Source organism: Bos indicus x Bos taurus, chromosome 18 (assembly GCF_003369695.1).
Source record: "Bos indicus x Bos taurus breed Angus x Brahman F1 hybrid chromosome 18, Bos_hybrid_MaternalHap_v2.0, whole genome shotgun sequence".
Classification (NCBI taxonomy): Eukaryota; Metazoa; Chordata; class Mammalia; order Artiodactyla; family Bovidae; genus Bos; species Bos indicus x Bos taurus.
The window spans coordinates 17,060,711-17,075,048 of NC_040093.1; the positions used below are offsets into that span (position 1 = coordinate 17,060,711).

At 44.5% G+C, this 14,338-nt stretch overlaps 1 pseudogene; it reads left to right on the forward strand.

Moving 5' to 3' along the window:
- Window positions 1-11,829: 11,829 nt before the first annotated feature.
- Window positions 11,830-12,303, forward strand: LOC113875745 (annotated as a pseudogene).
- The last annotated feature ends 2,035 nt before the right edge of the window (window positions 12,304-14,338 follow it).

Here is a 14,338-nt window from a genome sequence, read left to right on the forward strand (position 1 = left end):
TTATTTTTATGATTATTAATGTGTGAGTTCCAGAAATTGCCTTGGGATGTAGGTGGGACCGTGCTTCCCTAGTGGCTCAGACTTACCGTGGCTCAGAATCTACCTGCAATGCAGGAGACCTGGGTTTGATCCCTGGGTGGAGAAGATCCCCTTCAGGAGGGCATGGCAACCCACACCAGTATTCTTGCCTGGTGAATCCCATGGACAGAGGTGCCTGGTAGGCTACAGTCCAGGGGGGCGGACTAAGCACTAACTAACTAGGTGGGAGCCAGTGAGACCTCTCTGTAAAAGGTTTGTGACCTGTTTGAAGGTTGTAAGTGGCTTGCCACAATACCCTTGGATATTTTCCCAGAGCCTGGCTTGGACGGTAAAGAATCCACCTGCAACGTGGGAGACCTGAGTTCAATCCCTGGAGAAGGGCATGGCTACCCACTTCAGTATTCTTGCCTGGAGAATTCCACGGACAGAGGAGCTTGGCAGGCTATGGTCCATGGGGTCGCAAAGAGTCTGACATGACAGAGCGACTTTCATTCCCTCATTTTGCCAGAGCAGCAGGAAAAGTCAGAGGTCCAGGTTTTCTTTGCTTCTTCTTGTCTGACAAAATGACTCCACAATTTGGCTTTGTAAATTCAAGCAGAGCTGTATCTGCAGATTGTGTACACCAGTTTCCAAGAACAACACTGGGGGTGTGGTTCAAGATGGGCTTTTGCACTGCTTGGATTTTTCTCCACCTCCTGGAGTCTCCGTTACAGCTTAAAATCTAAAAAAAAAAAAAAGCAGCCCTTTTAGTCAAACTCAAATAACCTCAAGACCCTGCTCACCCTCAGCAATTGTTTTTGCTTTTAATTTTTTGGCTGCTCAGCAGGGCCTGTGGGCCAATAGTTCCCCTATCCGGGGATTGAACCCTCTGCCTCTTCATTCAATGTATGGAGTACTACCCAGTAGACCACCAGGGAAATTCTACCCTTAGCAATTTTAACTTCCTCCTGTGTGTGTGTTCAGTCGTGTCCGACTCTTTGTGACTCCATGGACTGTAACCCACCAGGCTTCTCAGTCCGTGGCATATCCCAGGTGAAGAATACTGAAGCAGGTTGCAATTTCCTCCTCCAACGGATCTTCCCGACCCAGGGATCAAACCTGCGTCTCTTTCGTCTCCTGCATTGGTGGTTGGGTTCTTTGCTACTACTGCTACCTGAAGTTTTTTTGCTAAAGTCACCTGGGGTAGGCTGGTGAAGCCCTTCCCCGAATCATGTTTTTACATGCATTAAAAAAAAAAAATACACAGGATACAAAGGAAATGGATGCTATTACACAGATGCAGGAAATTTTTTATATATGTGATACAGTAATATATGTACTTCTTTATCAATGCATTAAAAATGTTAGTAATTTAGAAACTTTGTTGAGTGTATTGATGGTGTTTGAGTCTTGTGACAACTACAATAGGGATGACTATAATAGGGTGTAAAAACATCTGTAATTTCTTCTCATGACAAAGCCAGAAATCTGCTGTGTCCTGGGGTTGGCCCTTCCAATCCCCCACCATGTTAGAAGCACCTGGGAAATTTCAATTACAGCAGCAGTTCGTAAACTACCCTCTTAAAAATTATTGAGGACCCCAAAGAGTTTTGTTATATGTGGGGTTATATCTATCAATATTTACCATGGAAGAAACCCTGAATATTTATTGGAAGGACTGGTGCTGAAGCTCCAATACTTTGGCCACCTGATGGGAAGAGCTGACTCATGAGAAAAGACCCTGATACTGGGAAAGATTGAAGGCGGGAGGAGAAGGGGACAACAGAGGATGAGATGGTTGGATGGCATCACTGCCTCAGTGAACAGGAACATGATCAAACTCTGGGAGATGGTAAGGGAAAGGGAAGCCTGGCGTGCCGCAGTCCATGAGATCGAAAAGAGTTGGACATGACTGAGCGACTGGACAACAACAGTGTAAGAAAATAAAACTGAGAATTTTTTTTTTCTTTTCTTTCCTTTTTCTTTCTTTTGGCCGTGCCTCAAGGATGGTGAGATCTTAGTTTCCCAAGCTGGGCTCTCTGTAGTGAAAGCACCGACTCCTAACCATTGGACCTCCAGGGATTCCCAGAAAGAGGAAGTTTTTGAAACTCAAGAATACACGTGCATACGTTTCATTAGCCATCACAGTGATGACGTCATCGCAGGTCAGGTAGCTTCTAAAGAGTGAAAAGGACAAACACATCTTATGAAAATCGCTTTGTTCCCAAACCACATGCTGAGGATCATTGAACTGAAGGGCTGTCAAAGCAAAGTTGTTTTTCCAGTCCGAGTTCACACGGCCCCTGAACTCTATCGCTGAGTCAGGTTAAAAAGCCCCATTGCGGGGTTTCTCTGGTGGCTCAGTGGTGAAGAGTCTGCCTGCCAATGCGGGAGACATGGGTTCAACCCCTGCTCTGGGAAGATCCCACAGGCCACGGAGCAACTAAGCCCGTGTGCCACAACTATTGAGCCTGTGCTCTAGAGCCCATAAACCACAACTCCTGAGCCTACTTGCCCCAACTACTAAAGCCTGTGTACCCTTAGAGCCTGTGCTGTGCAACAAGAGAAGCCACTGCAATGAGAAACCCGCACACCACAACCAAGAGTAGCCCCCGCTCGCCACAACCAAGACCACAGCCAAAAAGAAAACCCACTGGGGACTTCCTTGGTAGTCCAAAGGTTAGGACTCTGCGCTTTGACCCCTGGGGGCCTCAGGTTCCATCCTGGTGGGGGAAGTAAGATCCCACAAGCTGAGCAGCCAAAAAAGAAAAAAGCCCTACTGGAATTGTATTTTTTGGTCCCTGATGTAGCTGATAAAGGGGTCATAGCTCACTTATGACCCCTTTCCTCTGTCCTAATCATACGCAGGCCTCTTGCCTACTCTCAGGACAGCCATATAATTACTTCTAGTTTCTCTTTTTAGATACTTCTATGCTTTTGATAAATAGACTCCCATTTTCCTATTTCTTATTCTCTCCTTAGAGTAATCTTGTGGTGGCGAACAGAAGATCTACTCTGGGGTGACTTAGCCTGTGTTTAGATCTAGCATTAACCAGCTTAGGGAAATGATTGAACCTCACCGTGCCTCAGTTTCTCCATCTGTTAAATGGTGATACTAATAGTGGCCATCTTAGAGGGTTACGTGACAATTAAATCAGGTAATAGATATAAGCTACTTAGAACAGTGCCCAGCACAGAGCCAGCGCCACACACAGTGCCTCCCAGTTATTTACCCGAGACTTCCAGTCTGCCCAGTTTGTAAGGTAAGGCTATAACGAACCTACTTTTCAGAGTCATTTTTAATTATTTATCCTTCACCCCCACCCCCCAGGCTGCTGGGTGTGCCTGTGCCTGCTCAGTAGGAATGATGGACTTGGCTCTCGAGAGAATAGTCTGGATTTCTTCCTGGGGAGGATCACCTCTCCTTGAAGAGTGATCCGCAGGCTGGTACCCGCTGGGTGCCTGTAATAGGATGACTGTGGTGCTGCTCCCCGGGCCAGAGATCAGGGGAGCAGCGAAACCCTCTACCTGAAGAGTCCTGCCATCCTAGATGTCAGTTCAGTGGCCCTGACCACAAGGTAGCCTGTCTCTGTCACTCACAGCCCTGCAGAAGTAGGTGAAGGGAAGTGTTTGCCTCCATCTCCTCCCCTGGCAGACAACAGAAGTCTCTCAGTTAAAAAACCACGTAAGTCTTCCTCACTGCAGCAGTGTGATCCATAATAAAGTGAAGTAACAAATTAAAAAAATATATATTTTGCAATCTTTTATTGCAAAATATGGCATACATATAGAAAAGCACATGAAACATAAATGTTCTACTGAATGAATTATGACAAACACACTTGTGTAACCACCACCCAGGTGAGGAAACAGATCTTCCCAGGTTTCTACAAATTCCCTCCAGCCTCCTCCCAGGCACGGCTTTCTCCCTCCCCATGAAGGTACCCACTTCACTAACTTCTACCTGATTTAGGTTACCGCACCTAAGTATGTCTCTTCATGCCTCTTTCATTTTGCCTGCTCCCCACATGACATAAACGAAACTATACACTGTGAACTCCTGTGTCTCTCTTCTTTCTCTCAACGTTCAGTTCAGTTGCTCAGTTGTGTCCGACTCTTTGTGACCCCATGGACTACAGCGCACCAGGCTTCCCTGTCCATCACCAACTCCCGAAGCTTGCTCAAATTCATGTCCATCGAGTCAGTGATGCCATCCAACCATCTCATCCTCTGTTGTCCCCTTCTCCTCCTGCCTTCAGTCTTTCCCAACATCAGGGTCTTTTACACTGAGTCAATTCTTCGCATCAGGTGACCAAAGTATTAGAGTTTCAGCTTCACCATCAGTCCTTCCAATGAATACTCAGGACCGATTTCCTTTAGGATGGACTGGTTGGATCTCATTGCAGGCCAAGGGACTCTCAAGAGTCTTCTCCAACACCACAGTTCAAAAGCATCAATTCTTCAGCGCTCAGTTTTCCTTATGGTCCAACACTCACATCCACACATGGCTCCTGGAAAAACCACTGCTTTGACTAGATGAACCTTTGTTGGCAAAGTAATGTCTCTGCTTTTTAATATGCTGTCTAGGTTGGTCACAGCTTTTCTTCCAAGGAGCAAGTGTCTTTTAATCTCATGGCTACAGTCACCATCTGCAGTGATTTTGGAGCCCAAGAAAATAAAGTCTCTCACTGTTTCCATTGTTTCCCCATCTATTTGCCATGAAGTGATGGGACTGGATGCCACAATCTTAGTTTTTTGAATGTTGAGTTTTAAGCCAGCTCTCAACATTATGACTGCAGAATTTAGCCAGGTTGGGTCTATACATACAGTCTATTCCTTCTTATGGTCAAGTACCATTCCATCCTGTGAATACTCTACAGTTTATTTATTTACTGACTGTAGATGGAAATTTGAGTTCTTTCCATTTTTTGTCTCTTACAAATGGTATTCTTAACTTTCTAGTACATATTTTGTTCTAGTACATTTACAGTATATTGTGAACATCTGTATACATTTCTCTTGTGTATGAATCCAGGAGTAGACTAGCTGGCTCATGGGAGATAGAGATAGACAGACAGACAGACAGATAGATAGATAATAGATAGATACTACCAAAGAGTTTTCCAAAGTGGTTGTAATAATTTATTCTCCTTCCTCCAGCCATGTTGGAGCATTTCCATTGTTCCGCATCCTCGCCAACACTTGGCCATGTCAGGTGTTTTATTTTTAGCCATTCTGGTGGATCTGTAGTGGTAGCTCATAATAGTTTTAATTTGCATTTCCCTGATGAGCAATTAAAATTGACCATCTTTTCATTTGCATACTGGTCTTGTGGATATCCATTATCTTGGTGTGTTTGTTCATGTGTCTTGCACAATTTTCTATGGGTTGTTTGTTTTTAAAATGAATTTGCTCTTTATATATTCTGAACACCAGCCATTTGTTAGTTATATGAACTATGAACATCTCCTACTGTGGCTTGCCTTTTTACACACACTCTCTCTCTTTTTTAAAAAATATATTCTGTCAATTAGGTGTTTTTTGTTGTTGTTTTTTTTGTTTTTTGCTGTTCTGGGTCTTAGTTGCAGCATGTGGGATTTAGTTCCTTGACCAGGGACTAAATCTGGGCCCACTGCATTGGGACCGTGAAGTCTTAACCACTGGACCACCTGGGAAATCACATCTTTTTACTCTCTTAATGGCATTTTTTAGATGCTTTTGAACTATGGTGTTGGAGAAGACTCTTGAGAGTCCCTTGGACTGCAAGGAGATACAACCAGTCCATTCTAAAGGAGATCAGTCCTAGGTGTTCTTTGGAAGGACTGATGCTAAAGCTGAAACTCCAGTACTTTGGCCACCTCATGCAAAGAGTTGATTCATTGGAAAAGACTCTGATGCTGGGAGGGATTGGGGGCAGGAGGAGAAGGGGATGACAGAGGATGAGATGGCTGGATGGCATCACTGACTCGATGGACGTGAGTCTGAGTGAACTCTGGGAGTTGGCGATGGACAGGGAGGCCTGGCGTGCTGTGATTCATGGGGTTGCAAAGAGTCGGACACGACTGAGCGACTGAACTGAACTGAACTGAATGGACAGAAAGTCTTAACTTTAGCATCACTCAATTTCTCAATTTTTCTTTATGGATTTTTTTTAATCCTATTAAAGCTATATCCCCATGTTTCTGAAACATATTGATATTCTCTTATTTTCCAAAAGTTTTATCATTTGCATTACATTTAGGTTGGCAATCTATCTGCAACTGATTTCTGTGTATGGTGTGAGGTGGGGTTGTTAATGTTTTTAAACTAATACACATGGCTAATAAAATAAAGATAAATGAGTCTGCTTTCTTAAGGGGACTTCTTTCTAAAATATTCTTTCCTTAAGAAAGTAAATCATCTTATTACTGAAAAATAAGAAAGTAGAAAGAGCCAGAAAAGGATAACCAGCTCAAATTCAGCTGACACACCTGAATTTGAATCCTGGGTTTGCCATTTCTTGGCTGGGTAACCTTGGACTAGTTCCACTCTTCTCTTAGTCTCAGTGTCCTAATCTCTAAAATGGGTTCAGCAATGGCTACTTCTTTTTTTAAGACTTTTTTTTTAATGTGGAGCAGTTTTAAATTTTTTAATTTATTTTTGATTGGAGGATAATTGCTTTACAATATTGTGTTGGTTTCTGCCATACATCAACATGAATCAGCCATAGGTATACACATGTCCCCTCCCTCTTGAGTTACCTTCCCACCTCCCACCCCGCTCCGCCCCCTACCTTGTCACAGAGCACGGGGTTTGAGCTCCCTGTGTCATACAGCAAATTCCCACTGGCGATCTGTTTTACATATGGTAATGTATATGCTTCAGTGTGGCTCTCCCAGTTTGTCCCATCTTCTCCTTCTCCCACCGTGTCCACAAGTCTTCCCTACACCTGCGTTTCACTGCTGCCCTGCATATAGGTTCATTAATACCATTTTTCTAGATTGCATGTTGTTATCGTTCATTCCCTGAGTCGTGACCAACTCTTTGCAACCCCATGGACTGCAGTATGCCAGGCCTCCCCGTCCCTCACCATCTCCCAAAGCTTGCCCAAGTTCATGTCCATTGCATTGGTGATGCCATTCAGCCATCTCATCCTCTGACACCCTCTTCTCCTTCTTCCCTCAATCTTTCCCAGCATCAGTGACTTTTCCAATGAGTTGGCTGTTCGCATCAGGTGGCCAAAATACTGACACTCCAGCTTCAGCATCAGTTCTTCCAATGAGTATTCAGGATCGATTTCCCTCAAGATTGACTGGTTTGATCTTTTTGCTGTCCCCAGGACTGTCAGCAGTCTAGATTCCATATATATATATTAATATATGATAGTTGTTTTTCTCTTTCTGACTTACCTCACTTTGTGTAATAGACTCTAGGTACATGATGTGGACCATTTTTAAAGTCTTTATTGAATATGTTAGAACATTGCTTCTGTTTCATGTGGTTTTTTTTTGGCCTTGAGCCATGTGGGGTCTTAGCTCCCCAAACAGGGATGGAACTACACCCGCTACATTGGAAGGCAAAGTTTTAAGCACTGGGCCACGAGGGAAGTCCCTGGCTACTTCATAAGTGCTTAGAAAGATACAGCATGTAAAGCCTATATCATAGGGTGAGGCACAAAGAAAGAACTCAATTAATAGTAGCTGCAATGGTTAACAAAACATTTCATTTAATCACTCAGTGTTCATTTACCCTTAAGCTACTGCTGGTAACAGTGGGTGTCCCTCATTGGAGCCTTTTTTCTTAGACACTGGATCTGAGTTGAATCACGATCATCTGACATACCAATGTTATTTTACTGGACTCTTCTAAACATTCTTTTGTAATGACTGTGTGATATTTCATTGTGTGGTGAAATTCACCTGTTCTGCGGAGAAGAGAAATGGCATTAATGGATGAAAAACCAGGTGTTTGGAGCCAGGTGGCCAGGGTTCAAACCCAGCTTCCAACTCTAGTAGCTCTAAGTCCTTTGGCTCTCTGTGCCTCAGTGTCCTCATCTGTAAAATGGGGATAACATACTGCGTACTTGATATGTTTTTAGAGAATTGCTGAGAATTAGACCAGTGAATGGCTGTAGTGAACTAAGTACAGTATCAAAAGTAGTATTTGGTGTAAACAGAGTCCTCAGAAATCCTAATAGAAATATTTCAGGGTTTTGTGTGGCCTTCAGGTCACTGACTTGGTCCGAGGCAGAAGAGGCCTATGGGATCCAGAGGAGGTGATTGATGGAGGGACAGCTCCCTTCTAGGAGGGTGGCCTACTCTTCAGGGACAGGGACCTGGGCAGACAGGTCTTGGGGTCCCACCTGGGGAAGGTTCCTTGTTATCACAGCTGCCATATATAGATGGAGCACTCCCCATGTGCAGGCATCACACTGACTGCTTTGCATAAACAATCTCATTGATACTGCACCCTGGCTATTAACCTCATTTTTAAATGTTAAATTTTCATTTTGGCTGTGCTGGGTCTTTGGCTTAGTTGCTCTATGGCATGTGGGATCTTAGTTCCCCAATCAAAGATCAAACCCGTATCCTCTGCATTGGAGGTGGATTCTTAACCACTGGACCACCAGGAAGTCCTCTAGCCCCATTTTATAGATGGAGAAACTGAGGCTAAGAGAGATTGAACAATTTAGCCAACATCATACAGCCTGTATATAGTCAAGCTGGGACTAAGACCCTGGTGTGTCTGATGTGATAGCCTGGGATGTGAACGCTTTTAGGAGAGACTTTTCCCCAGCTAGGATATTCTCTGTTGAGAAATACTGTCAACGCCACCCTCAGTTTTATCCAGAATCTGCCCACTTCCCTCCCTTCCCCAGCAGCTACCCATCAGCTCCTTCCTGGACTGTCCTAGCAGCCCCCTCTCATGTCTCCATGCTTCCATCCTGTCCCCACTGTCTTCCCCACATGCAACCACAGGAATCTTGTTAACCCCTGAGCGAGGCCACGGTCCTCCCCTGCCCAGAGTCCTCCCCGTGGCCGATCCCACACCATCTGCCCCAGCCACCATTCTATCCTCACTCCTGCTACTCAGCCCTGGCTCAGTCTCCCCCAGATACAGAGGCTTCTATCCTGTTCGTTGAGCACAACAGATGCATTCTTTTTTTTTTTTTTAATTTGGTCAGCATAAGTATTTTAGTAGTTAAGTCTTCAAATTTATTTATTTATTTATTTATTTTTAATTCTTCCAATTTTATTTTATTTTTAAACTTTACATAATTGTATTAGTTTTGCCAAATATCAAAATGAATCCGCCACAGGTATACATGTGTTCCCCATCCCGAACCCTCCTCCCTCCTCCCTCCCTCCCCATACCATCCCTCTGGGCCGTCCCAGTGCACCAGCCCCAAGCATCCAGCATCATGCATCGAACCTGGACTGGCAACTCGTTTCCTACATGATATTTTACATGTTTCATTGCCATTCTCCCAAATCTTCCCACCCTCTCCCTCTCCCACAGAGTCCATAAGACTGTTCTATACATCAGTGTCTCTTTTGCTGTCTCGTACACCGGGTTATTGTTACCATCTTTCTAAATTCCATATATATGCGTTAGTATACTGTATTTATGTTTTTCCTTCTGGCTTACTTCACTCTGTATAATAGGCTCCAGTTTCATCCACCTCATTAGAACTGATTCAAATGTATTCTTTTTAATGGCTGAGTAATACTCCATTGTGTATATGTACCACAGCTTTCTTATCCATTCATCTGCTGATGGACATCTAGGTTGCTTCCATGTCTTGGCTATTATAAACAGTGCTGCGATGAACATTGAGGTACACGTGTCTCTTTCCCTTCTGGTTTCCTCAGTGTGTATGCCCAGCAGTGGGGTTGCTGGATCATAAGGCAGTTCTATTTCCAGTTTTTTAAGGAATCTCCACACTGTTCTCCATAGTGGCTGTACTAGTTTGCATTCCCACCAACAGTGTAAGAGGGTTCCCTTTTCTCCACACCCTGTCCAGCATTTATTATTTGTAGACTTTTGGATCGCAGCCATTCTGACTGGTGTGAAATGGTACCTCATAGTGGTTTTGATTTGCATTTCTCTGATAATGAGTGATGTTGAGCAAACAGATGCATTCTTATCTCAGGGCCTTTGCACCGGCTACTCTCTCTGCCTTGAACATTTTTTCCTGATGCCCCTATGCTGGAAAAGACTGTTGAGAGTCCCTTGGACAGTAAGGAGATCAAACCAGTAAATCCTAAAGGAAATCAACCCTGAATATTCATTAGAAGGACTGATGCTGATGCTAAAGCTCCAATACTTTGGCCACCTGATGCGAAGAACTGACTCATTTGAAAAGACCCTGATGCTGGGAAAGATTGAAAGCAGCAGGAAAAGGGGGCGACAGAGGATGAGATGGTTGGATGGCATCATTGACTCTATGGACATGAGTTTGAGCAAACTCTGGGAGACAGTGAAGGACAGGGAAGCCTGGCGTGCTGCAGTCCACGGGGTTGCAAAGAGTCAGACAGGACTGAGCGACTGAACAACAACGTAACTTTCTCCTTCCTGCCTTCAGACTTGACCCAAATGTCACCTTATCAGTGAGGTTCTCCTTGACTTCCTGATGGAAAATAACAATCCACCTCCACACATCGTTCTGAATCCCCTAAGTCAGGGGTCTGGAGACTTTCGGTAAAGGTGGTTGTGGTTGTATAGTCGCTCACTCATGTCGGACTCTATTGCGACCCCGTGCACTGTAACCCACCAGGCTCCCCGTCCATGGGATTTCCCAGGCAAGAATACTGGAGTGGGCTGCCATTTTCTTTTCTAGGGGATCTTCCTGACCCAGGGATAGAACCCGTGCCTCCCGCTTGGCAGGCAGATTCTTCACCACTGAGCCACCTGGGAAGATATTAAAGAGTTTAGGCTTCAGTAGCCATATGCTCTGTGTCATAGCTTCTCAACTCTGGTTATAACACAAAGGCAATCACAGACAATATGTAACTGAATGAGCATGGCCATGTTGCAATAAAATTTTATTCATGGACATTGAAATGTGAATTTCATGCAAATATTATATATCACAGGGACTTCCCTGGCGGTCCTGTGGTTAAGATTCCGGGCTTCCAATGCAGGGGGCACAAGTTCAAACTCTGATTGGGGAACTAAGATTAAGATCCCACATGCCGTGAACCACAACCAAAAAGAAAAACATTCTCTTAAAAAAAAAATAGTGGATTATATTTGATTTAAGTGTTGTGACAAAATATTCTCTTGATTTTATTTTCCCAAACATTAGTAGTTGTAGTGTTAGTCGTTCAGTCGTTGACATTCCCTTCTGCAGGGGATCTTCCTGACACAGGGATCAAACCCAGGTGTCCTGCATTGCAGGCAGATTCTTTACCTTCTGAGCTACATTAAAAGATATAAAAACCATCCTTAGCTTGGGAACTGTACAAAAGCAAATGGCAGGCTAGATTGTACCTGGGTGCTACAGTTTGCTGACCCCTGTCCTAAGCCCACCCTGCCCAATGTTTTCACATCACCTTCTAACAGTCTGTAATATTTATTTATGTGTTATATTTATTATCTAACTTCCCCGCTAGTCTGTCAGCTTCAAAAATGCAGGGACTGGGGACTTTCCTGGTGGTCTGGTGGTTAAGAATCTGCTTTGCAATGCAGCGGACACAGTTTCTATCCCCGGCTGAGAAATTAAGGTCCCACATGCCGCAGGCTCACTGCAACAAAGATTCAACACAGCTGAATAAATAAATATATCTATTTTTAAAAGACAGGGATTTTGCCCCTGGCTGGCAGCATGGAGGCCGCACGATGCCTGGAGTTACTGTAAAAGACATGAACCAGCAGGAGTTCGTCAGAGCTCTGGCAGCCTTCCTCAAAAAGTCCGGGAAGCTGAATGGGTGGACACCGTCAAGCTGGCCAAGCATAAAGAACTTGCTCCCTACGATGAGAACTGGTTCTACACACGAGCTGCTTCCACGGCACGGCACCTGTACCTCCCGGGTGGCGCTGGGGTTGGCTCCATGACCAAGATCTATGGGGGGTGCCAGAGGAACGGCGTCATGCCCAGCCACTTCAGCAGAGGCTCCAAGAGTGTGGCCCGGCGGGTCCTCCAAGCCCTGGAGGGGCTGAAAATGGTGGAAAAGGACCAAGATGGGGGCCGCAAACTGACGCCTCAGGGACAGAGAGATCTGGACAGAATCGCTGGACAGGTGGCAGCTGCCAACAAGAAGCATTAGAACAAATGATGCTGGGTTAATAAAGTGCCTCGTTCGTTAAAAAAAAAAAAAAAGGTGAAAAGACAGACTTCAGAATGGGAGAAAATAATAGCAAATGAAGCAACTGACAACTAATCTCAAAAATATACAAGCAACTCCTGCAGCTCAATTCCAGAAAAATAAACAACCCAATCAAAAACTGGGCCAAAGAACTAAATAGACGTTTCTCCAAAGAAGACATACAGATGGGTAACAAATACACGAAAAGATGCTCAACATCACTCATTATCAGAGAAATGCAAATCAAAACCACAATGAGGTACCATTTCATGCCAGTCAGAATGGCTGCGATCCAAAAGTCTACAAGCAATAATGCTGGAGAGGATGTGGAGAAAAGGCAACCCTCTTACACTGTTGGTGGGAATGCAAACTAGTACAGCCACTATGGAGAACAGTGTGGAGATTCCTTAAAAAACTGGAACTAGAACTGCCATACAACCCAGCAATCCCACTGCTGGGCATACACACCGAGGAAACCAGAATTGAAAGAGACACGTGTACCCCAATGTTCATCGCAGCACTGTTTATAATAGCCAGGACATGGAAGCAACCTAGATGTCCATCAGCAGATGAATGGATAAGAAAGCTGTGGTACATATACACATGGAGTATTACTCAGCCATTAAAAAGAATACATTTGAATCAGTTCTAATGAGGTGGATGAAACTGGAGCCTATTATACAGAGTGAAGTAAGCCAGAAAGAAAAACACCGATACAGTATACTAACGCATATATATGGGATTTAGAAAGATGGTAATGATAACCCTGTATGCAAGACAGCAAAAGAGACACAGATGTATAGAACAGTTTTTTGGACTCTGTGGGAGAGGGAGGTAGGGATGATTTGGGAGAAGGGCATTGAAACATGTATAATATCATATAAGAAATGAATTGCCAGTCCAGGTTTGATGCAGGATACAGGATGCTTGGGGCTGGTGCCCTGGGATGACCCAGAGGAATAGTATGGGGAGGGAGGTGGGAGTGGGGTTCAGGATGGGGAACACGTGTACACCCGTGGCAGATTCATGTTGATGTATGGCAAAACCAATACAATATTGTAAAGTAATTAGCCTCTAATTAAAATAAATAAATTAAAAAAAAAAGACAGGGATTTTGTCTGACTGGCACACGGTAGGTGCACAATAAAGATTTGTTAAATGATTGAATACTTGAATGAATCTTATTGATTACTGAAAGCATGAACTGAAGCTTTATTTCCACCACCTTCCTCACGTGGGGTAACCATGGCCAGTGCCCATCCAGGAGGAACCTGCTAAATGATGAGTCCAAGAATTAGAGATTGGAAGGAAGAGATTAGCAGGGAACCATTTCCTCTCACCCTGACCTTTGGCCTTCATGATTTCATCCTGTCTGTGATGTCATGGGTCAGGCGACCTGAGAGCCATCAGAGGTGAAGGGCATGCCGAGGGCACAGCTCATCTACTCAGAGATGCCATCCTGCCTCAGATTATCACAGGAAGGGTGACTCACCTCCTCAGATGTGGAACCTTCTTGGGACAGAGCCAGGGCAACTCCCCTCCCCAGCCCCGCCTTCTCTGTGAACCCTGTCTCCTGCCCACCTGGTAATTATGGCGGCAGCCAGCTCGGTGCTCACTATGTGTCAGGTACCACAAGTGTGATTATGTGAATTTCACAGATCTCCTCATATCCCCATTTTCTTTTTTTTTAATTAAATTTTTTTAATTAAATTTTAAATTTTATTTATTGTTGACTGCCCTGAGACTTCGTTCCTTTGTGTGGGTTTTCTCTAGTTGCAGCGATTGCGGGGCTACCCTTCTCTGCGGTATGTGAGCGTCTCATTGCAGTGGCCTCTCCTGTTACAGAGCATGGGCTCTAGGCATGTGAGTTTCAGTACAGTTGTGGCTCGCGGGCTTAGTTGCCCCATGGCATGTGAGATCTTCCCAGACCAGGGATCGAACCTGTGTCCCTTGCATTGGCAGGTGGGTTCCTATCCATCAGGGAAGTATAAGTCCCTATCCTTATTTTCTAGAAAAGTAAACTGAGGCTCAGA